The sequence below is a fragment of the Lolium rigidum genome, chromosome 3 (assembly GCF_022539505.1).
Source record: "Lolium rigidum isolate FL_2022 chromosome 3, APGP_CSIRO_Lrig_0.1, whole genome shotgun sequence".
Lineage (NCBI taxonomy): Eukaryota > Viridiplantae > Streptophyta > Magnoliopsida > Poales > Poaceae > Lolium > Lolium rigidum.
In genome coordinates, this window is record NC_061510.1 from 70,362,428 (window position 1) to 70,383,384 (window position 20,957).

The 20,957-nt window shown below is 52.2% G+C and overlaps 1 pseudogene; it reads left to right on the plus strand.

Moving 5' to 3' along the window:
* The first annotated feature begins 734 nt into the window (after positions 1-734).
* LOC124695006 overlaps positions 735-20,957 on the plus strand; it is a 37,167-nt pseudogene continuing 16,944 nt past the window's right edge.

Here is a 20,957-nt window from a genome sequence, read left to right on the forward strand (position 1 = left end):
TGCTCCTCATCTAACGCCTCCATCGCATTGAGAGAGGCGAGGTCTGGATCATCGGGGAAGATGTCACGGGCCATGAGAACAATGCGAGCCCAGATGCGGTCGTGCTCGAACATGGATGATTTCTACGGTTGGGTCGGGGTGTGCCCTCCTCGACCTCCGGCCTGCACCATATATAGTCAAGCCGCGGCGGAAACAACGACCACGCGCAAGCCTTTTCCAGTATGGCGAAGCGACGGCGAAACTCACCAATGTATTGGAGGGGCGCGGGAAGCACCATCTTTGCACGCGAACCGGTAATCGCCGGTGACAGGCCTCAATGGTACGTTAACCGCCATGATTACCGACCTTGACGGTGTCAACCAAAAAAATATGTGTCGGCCCCCTGTAGATGTCCCGACGGAAACGGTCACCGTGGCCATATACAACCAGTTTGTTGTCCATGGGTCGGTGCAAACGAACGCGCACGACTACTTTGCACTTTAAACATTCGATGTGTGCCGGCCCGTTGGAGGATGCCCTTATTCAAGGAGAGGGAGGTAATATATTACATGTCAACACGCTTGTTATCTAATTTCTTCGACTTTTACCCAGCCCCGTCCGGATATATTAGCTAGGTTTTCTGTGGTCTGTGGCTCAACGGCTCGACGCCTAGGACGAATCAAAGTCCACTCCTACTCTGACGGGTAACTATATGATACTGGAGGCGGCGTGCTCCCCAACCTAATCCCTGCGTAATGGAGGAACCACCGCCGACCGAACTCGACTGGTCCAACCTGCAGGCCGACATCCTCATCACTGTTCTCTGTAAGCTCGAGTTCCCGGACTTCTTCCGCTCCGCTGCCTTCTGCACCACCTGGCTCGCCGCCTCCCAGACCCTCCGCCGCATCGGCCTCTACAACCACCCACAAACCCCCTGCCTCCTTTACACCAACGCCGCCGGCAGCCCCCGCGTCGCTGATCTATTCAGCCTGGCTGACAAATCAACACTAGTACACGGTTGGGATTTAGGGGTACTTTGCCCCGGGACACTTTTCAAAGTGCCCCTAAATACCTCTATTAGAGGCACTTCGGCCAAAATGCCTCTAATGCTCTACCTATTGAGGTAGTTTGGAGAAGTGCCCCAACAGGTATATACCTATTGCGGTAGTTTGGAGAAGTGCCCCAATAGGTGGTTATCTATTGGGGCAGTTTGGAGAAATGCCCTAGTAGGTGAGTCCTTTTTAGGGCAGTTTGAAGAAGTGCCACAATAGGTAGCTACGGAGTGCCTCAGTAGATAGCTATCCATTAAGGCAGTTTGGAGAAGTGCCCCAGTAGGTGAGTCCTATTTGGAGCAATTTTCAAAGTGCCCCAATAGGTGGCTCCATTTTGGGGCAGTTTTGCAATTGCCCCGATAACTAATACGATCAAGTTCTTGACAAAACACCAGGTAACAACACGATTAAGTTCTCCAAACTGAACAACATTGCACCATAGCAAAATATACAAGTCAGAAGTGACATGGCATGGTATTGAAATTATTATCAATGCAACTAAGCAACTAGCATGAAGAAACCGTTGGCATCACCTTCAAGTGTCATCGCCGTCGTTGATCCTAAGCTTTGAGCAATGGTTTCCATCGGCTCCATGACAGACTATTCAGTCAGAAAAACACAACACAGAGTTATACTAACTTGTTTGAAAAATTACAGGAACAGATGACATATACTAGCACTTGATCTCTTAAGAAAAGAACTACATGCAAATAAAGCTACACACATCCCCTCGAATAGGACATGCTCTAGCTGCCGAACAACATTCAGATTTAGTATCTGCTATGTATTTTATGTTGAACATTATTATGATAACATGTTGTGCTGAGGCTAATAGACATTCTACCTGAAAGTTCGAAAACATGAAATTTATAACGGATGCAATGAATTCGACTCGGTCAAGTGAAGGAGACTGGCCAATCGGATGAGAACTATATGGTATAACCGTGTGACTGGTAGCATGATGAAATCATCCAGTAGGATCAACGCAACAGCGTTGGACCATTGTCCCATCTCCTGGCCCTCTTCTCCAAAGCCTTTTTTGGCTACAATTTATCGTGAATATATGAACTAGGTGAAAACTACCACCGATGTGCCAAAAAGAAGGTATATACGAACACACGGTTTTGGTCGTGCATGTGCGGTTCGCACAATGTAGCAACCCAGTTGAAAATGTCAAAAACTACGACCGATACACGATCTACAATTCATGCTTGGATGAAATGAACAAACAACTAAAGTGCATACTGAATGTGTGGGACGATCACTTACCACATTTAACATAAATTCTCAGTGGTTACCCCATTTAGTAAAAATTGTGCCACTTTATACCCCATTTAAAACTGTATACTACGACTCCCTATGTTTCCTCTCGTCGGCACTTGACTTCGTCCACGTCCTCGTGTCTTCTCTCACTTGCATCATGACGGCATCCCTTATCGACATCCTCACCTGTCCGTGTGAATAACACCACCATTTGGTGCTCCCGTCCATGGACAAAATACGCAAGCTTGTTTGTGCGATGATCGATCTCAGTCACCGCCATTGCTTCTGTTGAAACCGCCGCAGCGCCGTCCTATTCTATGACACAGCTAAATGATAGAGACGTGCCAGAACTAGGATGTGAAGATCGCCGGGATTACGCCAAGGCAAATGTGCTGAGATATGGGAAGCTACATTGACATGATGACCGGGTCCAACCTAGCATAATGTTGTAAAAGTTTAAATGGGGTAAAAGTTGGCACAACTTTCGCTAAATGGGATAAACGGAAAGAATTTTTGTTAAATGGGTTAATTATTGTCACAAATGTCAAACATGAGGGTAAAAAATGGAATTAACTCATAGTAAAAAGAAGGCAAGAAGTGACGATCCATTGACAAACTTGAATGAAAATGTAAGATGTTGAAGTATTCTTTTGGGTCACCCACTTTAGTTTCTATCAGGTCTATTTTTAGTATGAAGGTTCATTCTATTTAGGTTGTATTTAGTCTACTTTATAAGCACCTAAAACATCTTATATTTCCAGAGAGTATGTCTTTTGTCTTGCTTCCTTACATGCAGTGGAACGTCTTCAACGTCCGGTGGAAGATCGAGAAGTTGTAAAGCAAGGAGATACCGTGAGAAGTGCCCTCACCGCCGAGGGTGTCCTGGTTGCCTCTTACCTCTCTAGGTCTGTTCTGGATTGGTTTCACCCGAAGTTTACATACTGTAATTGTTAGTGGAAATTGTCAGTTTATTTTTTAATAGGAAGAATGTAGGTGTTGTTGCTTGCACATTGAATTGCTACATACCGAGGAATGAATTCCAAATTCTTGTTTATGTTGGATGATGTGATTACTTCTGCATTATTGTTCACTGTGCTGGCTCTATTGGACTAGGTGCATTACTGTTTATATTGCCTCTAATTAGATTTTCTGGAACTTTTTCGAAGTGCCTCTAAAAAGGGTTTTGGGGCATTTTTTAGAGTTACCACAAATTATCTTTTGGGGCATTTCTTGGAGTTGCTTCTAATTGTGTTTAGGGGCACATCTGAAACTCCCCTAAAAACATTTTGGGGCAAATCTCAAACTGCTGCTAAATACATTTAGAGGCGCATTTCAAACTGCCCTAAAAACATTTAGAGGCACATCTTAAACTGCCCCTAAAAACATTAGAGGCAAAATTCAAAGTGCCCCAAAAAACCTTTAGGGGCACAACTCAAAGTGCCCCTAGAAACATTTAGAGCCAGTTTTCAAAGAGCCCTAAAAACAATTAGAGGCACAACTCAAAGTTGCCTCTGAAAACAATTAGAAGCAAAACTCAAAGTGCCCCTAAAAATCTTTAGAAGCACAATTCAAAGTACCCGTGAAAATATTTTGGGGCAGTTTACAAAGTGCCCCTAAATGTATTTGGGGTATTTCACTCAAAATACCCCTATTTTAATTAGGAACACAATCATCCGGGGCACTTTTCATAGTGTCTCTAAAAGTAAATAGAGGCACTTTAACTACCTATTGAGGTAGTTTGAAATACCCCTAAATCTATACGTACAGTAGTGCAACCTACAAGATGCTATTCGATGTGGTTTTGTACCAAAGATCAATTTAAATATAATTACAGTGATATATACTGGAAAATAAATAAAGAAAATGATGTATACAAATACTACTTCTATACATGCAAGTACGTGTCTTTGATTTATACACAGGTACATGCGTCCTTTCATGCGCGTGATCTGAGCGACCTGCCAGAGAGCAACTCCATCCCAATTAACCTAATCGATCGACCCAGCAAATACCGGCTTGAAACGTATTATACGTGCGCCGGCCGTCCGACACGATACGTACGTGGCAAGTTTATTCGAAAGAAAGGCTGGCTTCTAGAAGCAGAAGATACGAGATTTTAAACGGCAGCATGGCTGTTTGGCGAGATATGTCGTGCGCCATACGAAAGAAAGCAGCAAGGATTAAGGAATTCGTTCCGAAAGTCCTGGACGCGTTCTTATCCGGCCGCCTGGTCGCAGTCTATAAAAGGAACACAAACGAGGAGTGTCCGGAGGCGACAGAGAAGACGCGCAGGGAAGAGTTGGCCAAGGGAGAGATCGCATCCAGCACTCAACCATAGCCAGCGGCAACCGCACTTGGAGCAAGATGTACAGGTCCAAGAAGGAGGAGAGACTCCAAGCTTTCTCCATACATCAAGAGCAACACACGACGTACAGGTCAGGAGCAAGATCGGAGAAGCGTCCATGGAGGCGAAGTTGAGCTTTCCTAACGGTGAGAATCATGGTCGACGGAACCAATCTCCTTCACCCCTTTTCTCTATCTAGCACACACATGCCTCGTCCTCGCCTTGCATGGTCGTCGCCTCGCCCTCGCCTTGCATGGCCGCCACCTCGCCCGCGCCTTGCATGGCCGCCGACGATGAGGAAGTACCGGCGCTGGAGCTGCGGGAGCGCAGCCCGTCGTCTGCTTCACCAACACGAACCGGCCAGGACGACGATGCAGGAGCTGCTAGCGTGCAGCCCGCCATCATCTTCTTCACCAACACGAACCGACAAAGACGACGGCGTCGGAGTTGCCGGTGCGCAGCCCATCGCCATCTTCATCACCATGAGCCAGGCCAAGTCAACGGCGCCGAGACGCTGCGGGCGTGCAGCCCATCGCAGCGGACTCCGCCGGATCCTGTGCAACAACAGCTGCTGCGACGGTGTGCAGGAGCTCCGTACGGTACCGCCAGAGCCGCGACTCATCGGAGGCTGAAGGCGGTGACCGAGGAGAGCCACGCGGTCACCATGCAGGTGTGGCCCTTGGCGTACAGGTTCAGTTCGACGAACACAACAGACATGCGATGTACAGGTGGCGTACCGGCATCTTTCCGGCAGCGGCGTACGGGAGCAGCTAGTTGTACAGGCGCGGCCCATAACTCGACGGACATCTCGGCGGTTGGCGGGCAGGCGCAGCCCGGCAACGATGAACAGAGCAAGTCAACAACGCTCGACGCACAGGTGCAGCTTCCGGCGGATGGACGCGGCTCAGCCCGGCGTACGGGCGTAGCTCCCGGCGGACGGTTGCAGCCTGGCCTGGCGTACATGTGCTTCAGCCCGGCCTGGAGTACGGGGCTGCTGGCGGACGTACACAACCCCGACGCGGCGTACAGAGCAGCTTCAGGCTCATGGGTGTCATTGGTGTGCAGGTTCTCCCCGACGGGCATGTAAAAGAGTTGGCGCAGTGGCCGGGTTGCTTCGGCATCTCGTGTTGCTGCTGACGCCATACTCTATCCGTGAACTAAGCAGAATAAAGGAAGAGACAAATAAATCGTATGCATGCATGGTTCGGCCTGTGCACAATCAGCTAAGCCAAGCAAACACATGAGCGGTGCGTGCGAGTGGCCAACTCAAAACAACCAGCCATGAGCTTCTATGCTCGGGATGTACAGGTTACTCACGACGTACAGGTTACTGCGGTGCTGCTCCGCGCGGGATGGCAACTCTGATACGCGCGGGATGGCAACTCTGATACCACTCCATCGTGACCTCGTGAGACGGCGCCCAAGCTGCGCTGGCTGCCGTGTACTCGGCGTCGGGCCCAGTCACGGCGCCGACCACACCGGCCATGCCGACATGAGCGTGTGTTGGTTTTACACCGACGCCGGTCTCCAGATAATTTACTCCCGCGAGGCATACCCCTTGCGTAACCCGACGATGCCGCTAAGTCGTCAAGATGTCCTAGCTAAACGGACTGCATCATGCTACTTCAACAACAGTCATCATCGCCACTCAAGACCGACGTGGCGCGACGGCGAGGGCGGGCGAGGCCGCGACACAGGCCACGCTCACAGCGGCGCGTGTACCGACGAGGACACGGGCTCTGCCGCTGCCCACACACAATCTTCACCACCATCATGCATGCAGGACGTGAAGCGAAGATGACGAAGACGACCACACGGCTTAATCGGAGGTGTCTCGCGGCGTAACCCGCGGGAGTAATTAACCGGGAGCCTTCCGAGGCCCCGGGAATCAGGAGACTGCAATCGCCCTAGTCAGGCTGGCCGCGCTAGTAGGCCACGGAGCGTAATTCATGGGAATTGTATTTGTTATCTATATGATTAATGAAATAATGTTCCCGCATTTTTTTTCTTTGTGTATCATTATACACTGGCACGCCCGCATCTTTTTCTTTTACCGATCCCCGGTGCGCATGAGAGAAACTACGCCCTTCCGCCCTACTCGCCGGAGTCGCGCCGTACGTTTTTCTCGTGTCAAACAAATTGGCACGCCCGGTGGGACGTGGTTCTCCTCCCATCTTTGCTTCGATGTGGTCGTCGGAATCGTCTTCGCCCGTCCATCCATCTGCACATCATGCTGCATGACAAGGCAAAGGTATAGAGCCCCGCTGATCGTAGATATCTTATGCAGGAGGACTATACAAGTACACGGAGCCGATGACGATCCACTTTGGGACGCGGCCTCCGACAGTGTTCTTCGAGGTCGGCGCCAAGGTGTACATGCACCAAGCGCAGGACCCTGCACAATTCCAAGTTGTGCAGTCCAAGAAGGCGCAAAGGCGGGCGGCCGCCAAAGCAAAGAAGGAGCGCCGCGAGCTTATTCTTGAGGCCCGCGCCCTGCTGAAGGAGTCAACAAGGGCCGAAATTAGAGGAGACGTGGAGGCATCCCAACGCCTCCGCGTCATGGCCATGAATAGGCGAACAGGTGCGGCGTCACTGCGCGGGACTACCTCGACACCACCTCCAGCGTTGCCTGCACCAACGACCGGGCGCACTGAGGTCGAGCTCCTCGAGGGCTTGGAAGCAGCGTCCTACGACCTGCGGAGGCTAATGGCGAGTGCACCCTTGTCCGATAGCCCGCACCCACTTCGAAACTAGGTACAAAACCTCCAACAACAGATAAGCTCCCGCATCGCTCAATGCGCGGTGCCGGAGGAAGATTGGTCCCTTGATGCGAAGGACCTTGCTGACAAGGTGTTCACTTACGCGAATACCTTGACCCCACCCTACAACTTGTTCCCCGATGAGTGGGCGAACGAGCCGTTGAAGGTCAAGGAGATGGTGCGGCGAACCATCATGAAGGAGTTTTTGAAACGGCGCTCACGCAAAGAGCCCATTCTTCCAGGTCCTACGGTCTCCATCAACCTTGAAGACTATAGGCGGGGAACGTGGGCAACGTGCCTCCACACGTCGACGGTGGACGGGAGGTCACTTCCCAATGACAATAGGTTCTCCGTTCTTCGGAGCGAGGCACCTGCGCCACGCAACGAGGACCTGCGGCGAGAATTTCGCCAGCTGCAGGACCAAATGGACAACATCCAACGACAACTTCGTGATCAAGGGGCGTCACGTACATCGCCGACGCGAGCTGGGGGCAGGACGACGCGCCAAGTCCCGAGTTATCGGCCTCAACATGAGCGTCGAACCTTGGCGCCTCGACGTCCGCCTTCACCAACTCGACCCATCTATGGGAGGCATCCTAACATGCCCCCACGGTGGAAGCGATGGTCACGCCATCAAGACGAGGAGCGGGACTCTCGTCCCACGCAAGTGTGGCGACCAAGGGATCCTCTACGGGCGCCATTTCCCCTTCGACCTTCTTCCCCTCATAGGCGGGGAGAGCAACTTCAGGCGCGCTTACCAAGAGAAGCGGCCACTTCATCTACCCGTGCTGCACCACCAGTTCTTCCCATCCCGCAGGTACCTTCGAAGGCCGCCACGGAGAACCAACGCAAGCGGGAGAGGCGCCGAAGGAACCGACGAGTTCTGTACAAAGAACTCGAGGACTTGGTGTTGCGGTACACCCAAGTTCGTGTGCGTCCCGATGGCGGGGTCGTGCAAGAAAATGACAGGATCGGCTTCCGCATCTCCCCCGAGTTGGAGCGTCACGAGCGGTACAATTACCTGCTCAACCGCCTAACACCGAAGCCACGCAAGACACCCCCAGGACCAGCGGAAGCAAAGAGTGCAGAGGTTCCACCCTCGCTTCCTTCAGCAGCTCCTCGACAAGACGATGAACAGGTGAAGGTTACCACGACACCTACGTCTTCTTCAAAGAAGAAGGCGCCAACATCAACAACTACACCCATGGAAGGCATCGAGGGATCTCATTCCCCGTCCTCCTCCAACAACGGAGTGGATCTTGGGGCGGCAACCAATGCCGCCTCGGGACAAGGCACGATGCTCTCCGCGGAACCTTCTCTTGTTTCACTTTCAGGTGTAGAACAAGACAAGGAAGCTATCGCACGACAAAAGGCTGAAGATGAGAAGGTGTCTTCAGAGAAGAACCTCGCTTTGTGCGGCACTCGTAGCGAGTGCGCCCACGGCTAGAGCGAAATGAAGAATGGAAGCCTCCCCAAGTCACCCATGAGTTCGACTATCCCTCAGATGAGGAGATCGTCCCAAACCCAAAGGCGGACTTCAAGATGGCGTTCCTACCGCGTCTTGGCCATGTACGTTCATGGTTCAAGAGCGCCGATGCAGGGGCAAAGGCAGGCACATCCACGTCAGAGGAGGGAGCAAGATCGACTGCCCCATGTCTGCCATCATGACCGGGAAGGGCTCACTTTCCGATGGAGACGCGGGATATCATCCGGATATATCACCGCGTCACTACACCGACATAACCTCGAGACTTCCGCAGGATCGAGATGAACTTTTGCAGGTAGCAAGTCGACCTAGACCAAGCACACGACTAAAGTCCATCGCACTTCAAAGTGTGACAGATGGATCGGCCGGAGAGGAGGGCACGGACGACGACCACAATGACGAAGAAAGCTTCTCCGACGCCTCTTCATCATCTTCGTTGCAGAACCTTCCACACTCTCCGCCATATCACGAACTCGCTCCTTCCGAGTTGTCGGATCGCGAGGACGGACTTGAAGATCTCCACACCGCACCTGCCCACATGGCGATAGACGAGGTGAACAAGGATGGCACCGCATCTGCGGAAGCAAGCGCGCCAACGGCGCGAGAGATGGCCCTGGAAGAACAAGTGAAGAAGCAGGGCGAGTGTTGGGGGGATAACCCCCGGTATGCCAAAGGCATGCCAAACCGGATGGTTTGAGCCATCGAGATACCGGTTTAATGTTCTTACCGGAAACAAAGGTAGGAGTTTGGGCTAAGTGAAGCTAAGCCGGTATCCCCAAGGGGGTATGCCGGAACCCGGTAAAGAAGATACCGGAGAGAAGAGCCTGTCGGCAGGACTGGTCAAAGATTCTCTTCAGAGCAAGAAGACAAGGATGAGCTAAGCAAAGTGGCTTTAATCAGTGCCCTGGCGCCAAAGAGAGAGATGACGCTGAAAGAAGCCGGAGGACGTCAGCGTTCCTGATTAAAGAGGACCCCGGCGTCATCTGTGGTTAAAGTAGCTTTGTAAAGTAGTTTGTCCGATCAAAGATGCCATTAGGGTTCCTTGTTACGTAAGCCACCCTCTCCCCTATATAAGGAGAGGGAGTGCGCCTCATACAGGCGCGTGTCCACAGAGGGGATTAGACGATAGAACTTGTATTCAAGCACCTGTAACCATGTTGAGATCAATGAAGCTAGCGATCTAGTAAAGAGTTCTTCCTCTTGTCTCTCTTCTCGCATACCGGCCTTTGGTTGTGTTCTTGAGGAAAGCATCCGGAAGTTCATCCCATCTAGTCGCAAACCCTCCCCCGAATCCTCCAGCGTCCATTCGGCCCCAATCTAAGCCATCCTATGGCATCTGCTCGTTCGCCACGACGACAGTTGGCGCCCACCGTGGGGCATGAAGTGGCGCTTGAAGGAGTTCACATTCGGGCGGGCATCCTCGAGATCTCCGGCGAGCGTACGGTGTCCGCGCTCGTGCAGCGCATCTACGCCATGGACTTCATCAACGACAACGCGGGCTGCTTCGCCAACGGCGGCATCTTCCCCAAGAACGGCCGCATCATCGAGTTTGGCAGCCACCGCGTCTGCTTCGGCACCGTCCCGTGCGCCGGCGCCTCTCGCCGGTGCTGGTGGCACCGGACCCGCCAAGATGGCTCCGTGCTGGCCGCGCCGCCGGCAGCGTTGAGGTAATGATGACCGGCGTGGTTGGTGCGGGAAAAGAAGGCGTGGGTGAAGGTGCTGGTCGTGCGGCTTCGACCCGTGCGGCCAAGCCACCGCCTGGAGCGCGACGCGAGCGCGGCGGGAGCGTCATCCGCACCACCGGAGACACCGCTTCAAGCGGCGATGAACGTCCTCGCCACCCCCATCGCGCAGAACATCGACCCGGCGGCGGCTCGGGCGGAGCCGGAGGCGCGGCGCCGAAGGTGCTCGAGAGCGGCAAGGACATCCTCCGGGCGCAGCGCGAGCTGAACCTAACCCTACGTGAGTATAACGCTTCCCATGGCTTTGCTTCTGTTAGCGCGCATGCTGCTAGGATACCGGAGAACCGGCTAAAAGCTCGCAACCTAGATCAGGATTTGCGCAAAGAAATTCTTGCCGGCAAGAGTACCTCTGCATCTGTTAGCATCGTGGAAAAACCTAAGTACAGCAGCCCGGATAAAACTATAAAAGCTGCTAAAGCTGCGGTAGAGCTGTGTGAATCGCTTTACGGAGATGCTTTGGCAAAACAGCAAGAGTGTGTTAGAGAGCTGCTAGAAACTATTGAGCGAGCAGAATGCTGAGCAAGCGGCTAAGTCTGAACAAGGCCGCGGCCTCAAAATCCGCGCGTTCAACAAAGAATGCCGGAAGCAAGTCCCATGGGCGAGGCATCGTCCCCTCATCCGGACGAAGAAGAGAAAAAGAGATGAACGCACGAGCGGATGACTGTGTACGATCCGGTTCTTGCCGGAAAACAACAAGCCGGGCAACACGATGCTGGTAGAAAAAGCCAAGGGGCAGAACGAGGCTACGCCAGAGGAGGCTATGCCGGAAACAATCATGCCGGTAGATATGAGACCGGGCAAAATTATAGAGCTGCAAGGGCAGCGTATGAGGAGATGCCTCCACCAAGGTACCGGCAGGCAAGAGCCGCGGAACCGGAAAGATACGGAGAGGGAGATTCCGAGGTAGAGCGAACAAGAGTCTCACCGGAACCCCTTGGGAGATCGCTCGGGGGAAAGATGTTTGCCAGACCAGGATGCGAGGCACAGGCTGGACAGAGTACATCTTTCCGAAATGATCGAATCTGAGGGTCCTCCTGGCCCAAAATGTTTTGGCCCACGGATCATGGGAGAGGAGCCACCGGTACGCAATTTCCAGCTGCCTCGAGACACAAAAACATATGATGGCACGACCAAGCCGGAAGATTGGGTGGCGGACTATGTCACGGTTGTTTATGTAGGCTGGTGGTGGAGTAAACCGGCGTTGGGCGGTGAGAATCATACCGTCCTACCGGTAGGCCCTGCACGGATTTGGCTTAACAACTTGCCGGCAGGAAGCATCAACGGATGGCTGGACTTTGAGGAAGCCTTCGTAAACAACTTCAGTAGCACTTACAAGAGGCCAAACCGGCCCCAGCAGCTCGCTTTATGCCAGTAACGTGCCGGAGAGACAGACAGAGATTATCTTACCCGGTGGAACTCAACAAGAAACACGTGTGAAGGAGTGATTGAAGCACAAGCGATTGCTTGGTTCAGTCAAGGATGCCGGAGAGGATCACCGCTGTGGCAAAAGCTGCAGAGAAGCATGCCAACAACCTTGGCAGAGATGATACGTGTGGCGGACAGCTATGCATTGGGAGACCCATTGCAACCAGCAGAACAAGCTGAACCGGAGCAGCGATAGGAACAATACCGGGACAACTGGAACCACAAGAGAAGGGAAGAATTCCCGGATCGAAGGTACGCTCCACAGCACGTTGCTGCCGTGCAAGAAAATTATGATGCCGGCGGCAGCCAAAGGCAAAAAACCGGATCGCAGCCATGGGCGGGTCCAAAAAGCGATGGGTTGAAAAGAAACCACTGGGGCCAGAAAAAGAATTGGCAGGAACCCGTAAAATACACCATGGAAGCCGCCATGGATCAACCTTGCCGGTGGCACACGCCAAACCCGGATCACCCGTCAAACCACGTGACGAAAGATTGTTCTTGGACCAAGTACTTGATGCAAAAGGGAGCAGTAAAGGACGCACAGGCACAAGGGTGCTCAATAGTGTTGCCACCATCGCAAGATATGCTGCGTCAACAAAAATTACCACCACCGCCACCACTCACCGGAGCAAATGCTTTACCGGTACAGCAGCAACCAAATAGGCAGCAGTACCAGCAAGTTAATCGGGTGGAGCAAAACGATGATCAACCACCTCCACCGGCACCTTTAGGCCGGAATGTTTACGAGGGCCCGCATATGTGCTGTGTTGTCTTTGTCACTGAGCCAACGGACATGCAAAGTGTGCACCGCCGCTCCATGGAGGTCAATCGCTGTGATGCCGGCAGTCCCCAAATACATGCTGTGGTCAGATCAGGAAATTACCTGGTCATTTAAGGATCACCCTAAGATCATGCCGAATCCAGGTGGATACGCTCTTGTTGTGGACCCAATCATGAAAGGGCCGCAAACTCGAGTAAAATTCAGCAAGGTGCTGATAGACAACGGCAGCAGCATAAACATCATGTACAAGCACACCATGCATACGGCTGGGCATAACGAGAAAACATGCTTCAGCCCACGCGTACGACGTTCCACGGAATCGTTCCGGGCTTGTCCTGTGCCCCGGTAGGAAAAGTTCGGGTGGACGTAGCATTTGGAGGACGTGACAATTGTCGGGTTGAAAATGTTGAATTCGAGGTGGTAGACCTAGACAGTCCTTACCATGCGTTGCTGGGAAGACCAGCGTTGGCAGCTTTCATGGCTACCACTCATACGGCTTACCTCAAGATGAAGATGCCGGCACCTCGTGGACCATTGACTGTGGTGGGGAACTACAAAGTCTCACTGGAAACTGCATCTGCCGGGTCAAACCTAGCGGAATCGCTGGTGATCGCGGAGGAAAAAAGAAGAATGCAAACTGCGGTTGCGGCTGGCTCAATCCTCACGGTTGAGTTTAGCGGCAATGAGTGGAAGCTTGGGCTCACCGGCATTCAAGCCGACTAATGAAACAAAGGACATTGTGCTGGATCCGGCTTACCCAGAGCGCACCGTTCGCATCGGTGCTGGACTCGATCAAGCATAGGAAAGCGCGCTCGTCAGCTTCCTCCATGAGAATCGGAATATCTTTGCCTGGTCAACTGATGACTTGATAGGTGTTCCGAGGGAGCTGGCTGAGCACTCCTTGAATGTCCGGAAAGACGCCAAGCCGGTGCGGCAACCCTTGCGCCGGTTCGCTGAGGATAGGAGGAAGATTATTGGAGAAGAGGTAACCAAATTGCTTGTTGCCGGATTCATTGTGGAGGTCACGCACACAGAGTGGCTGGCCAATCTGGTAATGGTCGAAAAGAAAAAAGATGAGAACCTGGAGGCAAAAGCTCCAAAGGTGTGGCGCATGTGCATCGACTATACCAACCTAAACAAGGCTTGCCCAAGAGACCCTTTTCCTTTACCACGGATCGATCAAGTGATTGATTCAACTGCTGGGTGTGAGTTGTTGTCCTTCCTGGATGCGTATTCCGGTTTCCACCAAATTCCCTTGAAAAAGGAAGATCAAATAAAAGCTGCGTTCATTACCCCGCACGGGGCTTATTGCTATGTCACTATGCCTTTTGGTTTGCGCAACGCTGGTGCAACGTACCGGCTTGTATGCAAAAATGTTTGTTCGATCAAATTGGAAAGAATGTGCAAGTCTATGTAGACGACATTGTGATAAAAACTAAGGTAAAGAACACCTTAATCGATGACATCCGGCAAACATTCGATAACCTAAGACGGTTCTGGATGAAGCTTAATCCGGCAAAATGTACTTTCGGTGTCCCTGCCGGCAAGTTGCTCGGTTTCCTTGTGTCAAGTCGGGGCATTGAAGTCAATCCGGTAAAAATCCGGGCAATAGAAAGAATGACCGTCCCTCGAGAGCTAAAAGATGTGCAAAAGTTTACCGGAAGCTTGGCATCGCTAAGCCGGTTCGTGAGCAGGTTGGGAGAAAAAGCTCTGCCACTCTATGCTCTGATGAAAAAATCTGACACGTTCGTCTGGACCCCTCAGGCAGACGCAGCATTTAAAGAACTGAAAACAATGCTGGCCACAACACCCATACTGGCTTCACCTCTAGAAAGAGAGCCTATGCTATTGTACATAGCAGCAACAAACCGGGTTGTGAGCGTAGTGGTTGTGGTTGAAAGAGAAGAGGAAGGAAAAACCGTCCAGAGGCCGGTATACTACCTGAGCGAGGTGCTCTCCCTCTCAAAACAAAACTACCCTCATTTCCAAAAGATGACTTATGGCGTGTACATGGCCGCCACAAAACTCAAGCACTACTTTGAAGAACATCCTATGAAGGTGGTGAGTGAAGCACCAATCTCCGATATCATGTGCAACAAGGACGCTAGCGGAAGGATTGCAAAATGGGCAATCCGAGATATCACCATATGTACCGAGCGTACGAAAGAAGGGATGCCATAAAATCACGAGGCTTTGGCTGATTTCCTCGTTGATTGGGCGGAGATGCAATACAAACCGCCAGATCAGAGGATAGAATACTGGAAAATGTACTTTGATGGATCCAAACTCAAAGAGGGTCTAGGTGCCGGTGTGGTGCTCACCTCACCAAAAGGAGATTACCTCCGGTACGTTTTGCAGGTACATTTCAGGGCATCGAATAATGTCGCAGAATACGAAGCTTTGATCCATGGGCTTAAGGTCGCAAAAGAAATCGGTGCACACCGGATCATTTGTTATGGAGATTCAGATCTTGTGGTACAGCAGTGTTCCGGGGATTGGGATGCGAAAGATGCCAACATGGCCTCGTACCGGTTTCACGTGCAAAAGATTGCCGGATTCTTCGAAGGGTGTGAGTTTCACCATGTGCCGCGCGCGGAAAATGAAGCCGCGGATGCTTTGTCCAAGCTGGGCTCATCCAGGCAAGAAATTCCTCCCGGAATAGCTCTAGCTCACTTAAGAGCACCATCGATCAAACCAAGCCCGGAATCGGAATCAATTTTTGTACCGGAATCGCATGTAGTACCCATGGATATTGATGAAGGAAACCCGGGGACTGCACCGGTAAACTCGGGGACTGCTCCGGCAAGCTCGGGGACTGCTGTACCCATACCGGAAGAAACGATGCTGGTAGATAGCATGGAGATAGATGCACCGGTGTTTTTAGTTCGAGAGACACCATCGTGGGTTAAACCTATTAAGGAATTCTGATCAACGGCACCTTGCCGGATGACGAAAATGAATCAAGGAGAATACAAAGAAGGTCCAAAGCATATACATTCATCAATGGTGAGGTGTACAAGAGAAGCGTTACCGGTGTCCTTCAAAGATGTGTGGAACCGGAAGAAGGGAAAGAAATGCTTGAGGAGATTCACCAAGGAGAATGTGGGCATCATGCTTCATCAAGGGCGCCGGTAGCAAAAGTATTCCGGCATGGGTTTTATTGGCCATTGCTTTGGAAAACGCTGAGGATTTGGTAAGAAAATGCAACGGGTGCCAGAGGTACGCCAAGCAAAATCATACCCCAGCGTCTGGTTTAAAAACAATACCATTAACATGGCTGTTTGCCGTTTGGTGCCTCGATATGGTTGGCCCATTCAAAACGGCAAGGAGCAGCATGACTCACATCTTGGTTATGGTGGATAAATTCACCAAATGGCTAGAAGTGAAACCTATCGCAAAATGTGATGGGCGCACAGCGGTGAAGTTCTTGAAAGATGTTATTTTGCGGTATGGATACCCGCATAGCATCATCACTGACAATGGAACCAACTTTGCTCAAGGTGAGTTCAAAAGGTTCTGTGAGGACAACAACATCCGGTTGGATTTGTGCTCAGTGGCACACCCACAAGGCAATGGCCAAGTGGAAAGAATGAACGCTTTGGTACTTTCCGGTATCAAGCCAAGACTCATTGATGCGGTGGAAAAATCGCCGGGATGTTGGCTCGATGAGCTACCATCCGTACTGTGGAGTATAAGAACAACTCCAAACCGGTCTACCGGATACACTCCGTTCTTCATGGTTTATGGAGCAGAAGCGGTCATACCAACTGACATCATTCATGATTCACCAAGGGTACAGCTCTATACGGAGCAAGAGGTCAAAGAGGCCAGAGAAAATGATGTGGACTTGCTAGAAGAAGCAAGAGAGCTGGCTTTGGCAAGAACAACCATTTACCAGCAAAACCTCAGACGCTATCACAGCCGGAAGGTTAACCCGAGAGTTTTCCGGGAAGGAGACCTGGTGCTACGCCTAGTGCAGCGCACTGAAGGCCGGCATAAGCTCTTACCACCATGGGAAGGTCCCTTCATTGTGAGCAAAGTGCTTCACAATGATGCATACTACTTGATCGATGCACAAGAGTGGAAAAAAGGAAAGGCGGACAGGTCCGGAGAGGAAAGCAAGCGTCCATGGAACGTAGCTCTGTTGCGTCCTTTCTACTCTTGAAGTTGCGGTGTAAGAAGTTCCTTTTTGTACCTTACATGCTATAAATAAAAGATGTCGGAACCTTGAATGAATCTCGGGGACTACCCCAACTTAAGTTGCATGTAACTTGTTTATTTTTTCAGTTTACCGGTTGCTTATTGAATGTTTTTTCTTTCCGGTTTAGTAGTGTGCTAAATCCTACCGGAGTCTTCGACTTTGCTTGCTGTCCGCAACCCGGCTTCATGGCAAGCAAGATAAACCGGTAGGGGATAAGCACATGAAGCTGCGAAGAGGGAGAGCGAGGAAAGAACAATCCGAAAAATTTAACTAACCCCGGTTTAACCGGTTTTTTGCAAAATTTCGAAGTTATTTCTAAGTTCAAGAAAATGCTTGTTTGGTGAAAGAACCTTGTGCTCATACGCCAAAGAACGCCCGGAGAAGGCGGGCGAGCCAAGGCAAAAGAACCAAGTGTGCATCGAATTGGATGCGGAAACAATTTGGAAATCTTTGCAGTGCAGGATAAAAGCAAAACCAAAAGCAAATATGCTAAGACAAGCTTAAGATAATTAACTACCGGTATAACTTACCGGCATAAAATGTTGTGCGGCAACCAAAAGCGGACTTAAAGTTTTACATCATAAGCCCCGGCATACCGGGGCAGAATTTAACAGGACATTGTTTTAAGACACGCAGGACTAAACAGCATGACAAAGGTAAATCTTCAGGCAGGTAAATAATCAGGCAGCGGGGGCTTCAGGAGGGGCATCGCCAGCACCAGCGTCGCCCAGAGGCTCCTCCTCGGCTTCATCCTCCTCCTCGTCGAGATAATCTTTGACGTCAGGAGGGGGAGGGATGAAGGTGCGCATATCGGCGTACTCCGCGATGTGGTACGCGCGATCCTGCCGCTTAGCGGTGAGAATCGGGTCCAGATCGGTTTCCGCGCCTTCGCGCACTCCGGTAAGGGCATCCAGGTTCAGCTCCGGGTACCAGGAGCAAGCGACGCGGAGGGCAGAGTCTGCTCCAGCACGGGCAGCAGAACACTGCCACTCGCGGATCCTCTTGCCGGCGCCCTTGAGACGGTCGGCGATGAGGGAGAAAGTATCCGGCACCTCCTCGCCGGGCCACGAGTCACGAAGAGGCTGGGTAGCTACATCAGGAATATCGGATAAGTTGCGATCTATGGCGCGCATGTGAGACACCCGCGCGTTCAGCGCGACCCGGATGGTCATAGGGGGTCCATGGCACGGCAAGATTCGCTTGGCCCTGGGCAGTGCGGCGCTCGTCAACTTTCTTGACAGCATACTTCTGAGAGTCCGGAAAGAGGCCTGTGCAAAGAAAGAAAAAGGCTAAGGAAGGGAATCCGGAAGAAAATGCAACCGGAAGGAAAGATAGCGAGAAGAAAATGCGATCGGAAGAAAAAAGGCTTGCGGGCAGTAGTCAGAAAGCGCAAAGGAAAAGGACTTACGATAGGCAAGTGTGTCGGTTTGCAACACCAGCCTGTTGCACTCCTTCTGCTCCTCCTCCAGCCGCGCAGCTTTCTCCTCGGCAACCTTCTGGGCTTTGGCCAGCTCCTCCAGCTCGGCTAGCAACACCGAGTTGGCGTTGCCGGCATCTTCAAGAGCCTCATCCATCTTGGCCGCTGCATCAGTTTCGGCAGCTTTGAGGGCCTTGGCATGATCAAGCCCCAGCTGGATGAGCTGGGACTTAAGCTCCTGGTAGCTGGTTTTCTGGGCGCTCAGCTCCTCCTGATGCCGCCGGATAAGCTGGTCCTTCTCCCCTGCAACCCGGAAAAGAAGGTGTTAACAAGATTGTGCTGGTAAAGATGAAAAGGAAACCAAGTTAACAGGAGAAAGGAAAAAATTGTACGTTGGGCGGCAGCGAGCTGCTCCTTGAGAGCCTCAATGGAAGCTTCCGGGATCACTGTTAAGCAAAAGTTATAAATGTTAGAAGGAAAAAAGGTTTCCGGTAAAAAGATGCCGGTGGTACAAAATTACCTTGGCACTTGTCGTGTGCCTCGGCGAGGTCCCGGTGTTCCCATAGGAGCTCCTCAAAGAGGGCCTTCCGAGCGTCAGCCGGGAGCTGTTCAAGAAAAAGAGGTAAGTTAAGTTTTGCGCTAAGAACAGAGTTCTTAACCCGAAACTCGGGGACTGGCAGTGCCGGTTTCGCGCATTTCTAAGTTAAGTTTTGCGCTAAGAACAGAGTTCTTAACCCGAAACTCGGGGACTGGCAGTGCCGGTTTTGCGCGTTTCAAAGTTAAGTTTTGCGCTAAGAACAGAGTTCTTAACCCGAAACTTGGGGACTGGCAATGCCGGTTTTGCGCGTTTCTAAGTTAAGTTTTGCGCTAAGAACAGAGTTCTTAACCCGAAACTCGGGGACTGGCAATGCCGGTTTTGCGCGTTTCTAAGTTAAGTTTTGCGCTAAGAACAGAGTTCTTAACCCGAAACTCGGGGACTGGCAGTGCCGGTTTCACGCTAAGTTTTTAAGTTAAAGTTTTGTGCTAAAAGCTGCGCTCTCACCACAAAACTCGGGGACTGGGAAGATAGACAAGAGAGAAACCGGCATGAAACTAAAGAAAAAATCCGGAAGCAAGGAAACCGGTAAAAGTTGAAAAGAGTCAGTAAAGCGTACCATCAAGTTGTTCGTGGCATCGTACCACGCGCTGTCGAGCTCCTTCACGGCGCTGCGAAGCCGCATGAAGTGCTCCTCGGAAGACCGGTCCCCAACAGGGTCAGGTGCCGGCAGCCTGTCCTTGCCCAAACCACGGGTCGCCGGAGTCATGTCCGCGGCTTTCCACTTCTGGGCGTAGGGCAGAAGATGCCCCAGGTCCCGGCCCCTGCGCTGGAACTCAGTGATACGGCCAAGCAGGCCGGTGGCCTTCGTGGCGGTATCCCTGGCGGCCTTGGAAACGTGCAGCACCAGGGGCTGCTGACCGCCGGAAGGGGCGCTAGAGGCCGTCGCCTTCCCCTTGATGAGCTTGGAGATCTTGGGCGGCGGCGCAGTTGGAGCAGCCCTGGAGGGCTTGGTGCGAGGAGCATCTGGCGGTGCCATCAGGATGGTTCGTGGAGAAGGGGGAGCGCTGGGCGCGTCACCCGAGTTGGAACTTTCCGGCGCGGAAGTTTCCGGCGCGGAAGTTGTCTTCTTTTCGAGGACGGGAGGAGCCGAAGGCTCCGCCCGCCCGGCAGCTTCTTCCTCGGCGCCGATGTTGCTGGCGCCGGTATCCTGGTTCTCTGGGAGGAAGGAAAGATCCTCCTCCGTGCGGTGATCTGATGATGAAGGGGCCGCACGCCCCGAACTTGTTGTGCCCCCGAAAGGGAGGCGGAGGTGTTGCCGGCACCGGATGGTGCCGGGCTGAGCGAGGAGGAGGGGTTGAGGTCCTTGCGGAACCTTCGAGCCCGATGGCCTTGAGCCAAGCTTGAGCGCGGGAGCTGAAAGAAAGAAAGAAGGATAGTTGGAAAAAAGCAACCGGAAAAATAACTTGGCGAAAAGAGGCAAGAAAGTAAGAAACTCACCCGGAGGCAGTCGGCATCGGCTTGCGCCCGTAGCGGCGCACGCCCACTTCCTTCTCCCCCAAGGGCTCAGTCCGGAAGCGCTTGGAGGGAGGGGCCTGGCTGGGACCGGCATCAGATGCCGGCAGCTTGTTCTTTTGGCCTTGGGCCATGAGTTTGGCCGGCCTCAGCGCGCAGGGGCGGTGCGTGCTCGTGGATCTATAAGTTAAACATAGCTAAGGAAAATTTTGCAAGAAGGCGATAACGGAAAAGTGTAAGAAACCGGAAAAGAAAATACCTCAAGCATGGTCAGGTCATCGGAGGACCCGGTTGGTTTCGGTGGAGACCGGCCAAGGCGTGCAGCCGGAGTCTTGCCCATCTTCAGATCTTTCCAAAAGATGTAGGGATCTGGGTCGAAGGAGTCAAGGGCGCGCTTCACGCAGATTCCGCGCCGCTCTGCTTGGATAAGGGGGAAGCGGTCCTTGGCCTGAAACACG